Genomic DNA, 4,813 nt, shown 5'->3' on the forward strand with positions numbered 1-4,813 from the left:
AGAATGCCAAGCAAAGAGGAAGAAGACGAGGTTCAAGAGCGCCCAGAACAAAAAAAATAAAAAGAGCGGTTTGCGAGTCTCTTCTGGAGTGAACGTTCTGAGAGAGCGCTTACAAAGGAGTGAGATGCATACCAAGCTGAGAAGCGCTTGGGAAAGCAGACGAGCGTGCTCGAAGCTGACAAAAAATTTTTCCGTGAGTACCGAACCATTTCTGCTCGTACTCATTGGAGAACCTAATTAAAAAAAAAATTGTGTGAACTCCTGCACATAACCCTCTCCAAAGGACAGGGTATCGTATTTGGGTCCATTTATTTGTCAGTCTGTCTGTCCGTACAGAATGTCACATCAAATAATGAGCATAACGTAGGCCACAAACACAACCTCGTGGTAGCCAGTATTACACATTATCTTTTTTTCAACCGAGTACCTATTAAGTATGTACAATGAGAATGTGAGTACATCTATAAGGTACGTACTATAAAAGCACACAAAATAGGGTCTTGTGAGGGTCTACCATCTCTGCTTGCTCTTTCCAGTTACAGTATATCAATAAAAAATATTTTGCCTTTTAATGATCATCATCTTCACTGTACTTTCAAAACCACCAAAAAACAATCCCCACCCCATCGTCACCTTAATACCATGGCTAGTAATTAAATAAATCTTCTATACTTTCTCTTTACATGTTAAACATCGAAAAACTCCACCTAATGTATCTGTTTACAATGTAAATAGTTATATTATGAGCAAACTGTGAAATGGGGTCTTGGTAAAGTATATCTAGTCCATACCAATCTACTTGAGTGAACTGTCAGACTCACCAGAGCTGAGGCAGCTCTCTGAGAATTGCCAGAGAGATATTGGCTTTCACAAGCAAATGATCAGATGAACCAATGGGAGCAGAGGAAGAGCAGGAGACATTTGCAAAGAAGTTTTTTTTATCACAATGTCCAGAAGAAGGATTTACCATTGGGAGGAATCCTGGTTGAAAAGTTCACAGATTGAGTCAGTTCCATGGAGTCACAGAAGTCCTTGCTGAAGTGCCATGGCTGGAGAGAAAGGTACCAACACCCAGCCAATTTGCATGGTGACAGTTGAAATCACCACATATGAGGAAGAGAGAGTTGGATTGAGTGGTTAAAAGTTCGTACATGTTGTCTCAGAGAGAGAAGTAGATGGGGTCATCACCGTATGGAGGATGGTACAATACACAGACAATCAAGAGGTGGGAGTGGAGGGGAAGTTACAGCCAAAGGTGTCCCTTGGGGTTGGCAGGTGTAACATCAGTGCAAGGGTAGTGGGAAATTGAGTTATTGATGTAAAATGCAATTCTGTCACCAGTATGTGGTTCAGACCTATCAAACTGGAGGAGACAGTAACCGGGGAGAGACACGAAGGAGTCAGGGACGTCCTGTGGGAGGAAAGGAATCTATTAAACAGATGATGTCTTGTTTATCGGCAGCATTGTCGATTGAGAGATCTGTCAGGTTGGAATGAAGGCCTCGGATGTTTGAGGTGCACACAGTTAGGGACAGGGTAGGAGGCATTGGAAGTGTGTAGGATGGTGCGGGGTGGTGGAGGAGGCTTTGCGGGGGCAGGGTAATGGGTAAAGTTGAGTGTGTGGAGTAAGGGAGAAGCATTGAGAGGGTGGGTGAGGAGGGATACAAATGAGTGGGTGGGGTAAGGGAGAAGCATTGAGAGGGTGGCTGAGGAGGGATGCGAAGCTTTGAGGGGGAAGCGGAAAGAGGGGACATGAAGTGGAGGAATGCCAATTCCAAATTCCTAAATTGGACAAATGGAGATAAATATCATGGGATGGGAGGTAAGAAATTTTGTTGAAGGCACGGAGAAAGGTGGTGCTGTAGGTACGGGGGGAAGGTTGGTGGACCAAGCGTTTAGCTGACAGACAGTTTTTGAAAATAATCTTTGTGAAGAAGAACAGATTGTGGTAAAGAAGAACAACACTTGGGGTACTCCTGATGGAGAAAGAAGGAAAGTTCAGCATCTTAAAATGTTCCAGGCAGATCGAAGGACAGGCAGTGGGAATTCAAGTGAAATGTGATTGTTGAAAAAGTGGAAAAAAGAATGGTTTGTTTTAAATTTTTTGAGGTGAGGAGGGGAATGGGATAACATTGAGGAGGTAGAAAGTACAATATTTAGGAAGATAGAAGCAAAAAGAGGAATACAGAGAGAAAAGGAACACAGAATTTTTTACAGCAGCTATCCGAGGAGCAGCTATAGTAGGCCTTGAACGCCATGAAAACGAATTTACCAAATACAGCACAACAAGGTACGATTTAACACAGAAAATTGGACGGAAACACAAACAGCTATACGGGGTCGAAGATATAACAGTAAAACACGATTAATGAAGTTAGGAAAACAGTTTTAATGAGTTGTAAGCAGCAGCGGCAGATTCGACCAACACGTGGAAAAAATCCCTGAACCAGAAGTGACATCCTACATCATCTGGAGCTCCAATTCCAGGAGTTGAAGACAGACCGGTAGGAGAAAGCTTTTCTTTTTCCACCGTTCATGAGGTCAATTCCCTGGGCAGCTGCAGCAGCTATAGACCGCTAAGATGAGGAGTAGGCCAGGTAGACAATCGGCCAGGTAGTCCCAAGCGGCGAAGATGGAATTCGATGAGGTTACATGCCATCAGCTGATCCTTTGCAAAATATACTTTCGGTCTTTAATATAAATAAGCGAATGCAAACAGATAGAAGAAAAGAAACATCTCAACTTCCCCCAACTAAAGACAGCATAAGCAATTGAAGACACAGTGCCCTCTTCTGGTATTGCAGCACGACAGTTTACTGTTGGAAATCAAACCAAAACACCAGAAAGTTCAGAGATAATCCCTGGAGCTATTCCACTCCACAATGAAAGAAATGTATTCAATGAAATCTTTCACAAGAAAAAAAAAATGACCATTTTTACAGCCATTTTTCCCTGCTGTGCAGGGGTTTGGCTTTTTCTTGAGGCAATGTTTTATGGCCGGATGCCCTTCCTGACACCAACCCTGGTCGCCTCTTACGACACACCGGGATATGGTACACCTATTCTAACCGGGGCATACAACGGGACCAGTACACTGGCACTCATTTCGCCGACCTCGGAAGGATGACAGGCTGAGTCAACCCCCTGGTGTTAATTCAGCAGCCAACGGGGCTTGAACTCAGGACCCTTGGATCCCAAGCCGCCACCCTAACCACTAAGCCAACACCAGGCTTATTTTCACAAGAAAAGATCTCAGCAAATGAGTTACACCAAAGGATGGTGTACAGATTTGTGTCAAACAATTTTCAGGGATAAGAAGTAATATTTGGACCTACATGTTCGTTATAAGTTTATGTTACAGGACTGCGGTAGCCATTCTCACGGCGGTAGTCTTTTCTCATGATAAAAGACTCATGAAAGCGAGTGCATGCAAAGAATTTCATTTTCTGTCATGATTGCTTAGTCGTGTACCCATACACCCAGACCGACCACTTAAATTAGACCAGTCTCCCATATTGGATTTAACATCTTCCTGAACTGAACATCTGAATCTGGTGTGGCGTAGTGAGGCGAGGATACGAGATTGGAGTACCGGAGGTTATTGGTTTAGATTCAGCTGAAGCGAGCAGGATTTGGATTCGAAGCTATAGGAGAATATTATCCAAAAGCTAGTTTCAGGATAATGTTACCATGTCAGTTTTTGGATTGTTGATGAAAACCCAACTGGCTAATTAATGATCTTCAGGGAGGGGTGCCTCCATGTCTGGTCTTCATTTTGATGTCTTTCAACTCTGTGACCAGTTTGACTCTTAATGCCCTTTGAGTATCTGGGATTGGCATCGAAATGCAACCAATGAAATGACTTGCTGGCCAAAAATAAAAACCCACTACAGAACTGTGCAATATCAGAATTGCCAAATCCAAGAAATATCTCAATGTACTCGAAGCATGAGAAATCGTATGTATCGGTGATGTCAGAATCGGGATGAAGCGGTAGCTACAGAGAAAGATGGGCACAAGAGAATGCCACCTTGTTCATCTGTTAAGATGCAAAGGATGGTGTAATCAATGTGGGGGGGGGGGGCTGGGGGGGAATATTTGTAGCAAGTTGATGATGTGGTTATGAAACAATCTCAGGTGTATTCATTCTCTCGTGGGGTCTGTTGAAGATGAAGAATCCAAAACGTTCTGACCCTGTTATAGGAGGCACTGTGACATTGCTTAAGCCAGAACTTTGTCAGAGTACACATGACATCACAAGCATGAATAATGACAATGTAATGTTGCAGAGCCTGGGTTCGAATCTCGACCCAGCTATAAACTGTCATCTTGGTGTTTCGCAGGCAGGGCGATTCATCAGACGGGTGTGATATCCCTCGGAGGGACGTGAAATGGGCGTCCCGTCTGCCAGCATTCGGTGGTGGACGTTTTAAAGATCCCACAGCGTCCTTCGCGAAGAGTAGGTGAGCTATCGCCTGCACCATGAAGAAATCGCAAACAAAAACATGAGCTCTCTCTCTCTCACAATGAACTCGGACACAGGAGGAGGCCATGAGGCCCATGAAAGGCTGCGATAGTATTGCCAACTTATGGTTGGTTGTGCATGCTCTTTAATATCCTTTTAAATGCTAAACGACGAGCAAAGAAGCAACACAGACCATTTTAAAAGTTTTTGGTATGACTCGGCAGGGTTTCGAACCACCGATTGCCCAGACTCAGAGCAGACGTTCTAACGATTCGACCATCGAGTGTGGTTACCTGCCCTCCAGTGGAGTATCCTGCGTCGGAGTGGCGACCCGTCCAGGATTGCAAC

At 44.1% G+C, this 4,813-nt stretch overlaps 1 long non-coding RNA gene across 1 annotated transcript in view; it reads right to left on the bottom strand.

Moving 5' to 3' along the window:
• Positions 1-308: 308 nt before the first annotated feature.
• Positions 309-4,813, bottom strand: part of LOC147013196 (uncharacterized) — a 5,236-nt gene continuing 731 nt past the window's right edge. The window contains exons 3-4 of the long non-coding RNA XR_015051429.1: positions 4,759-4,813; positions 309-4,475 (exon numbers count right to left, since the gene is read on the bottom strand). The exon at positions 4,759-4,813 is cut by the window's right edge and continues 143 nt beyond it. This is a non-coding gene — a long non-coding RNA (uncharacterized LOC147013196). The remainder of the gene's footprint in view (positions 4,476-4,758) is intronic.

The sequence above is a fragment of the Eptatretus burgeri genome, chromosome 14 (assembly GCF_056783735.1).
Source record: "Eptatretus burgeri isolate ZD-2024b chromosome 14, Ebu_testis_v1, whole genome shotgun sequence".
NCBI lineage: Eukaryota > Metazoa > Chordata > Myxini > Myxiniformes > Myxinidae > Eptatretus > Eptatretus burgeri.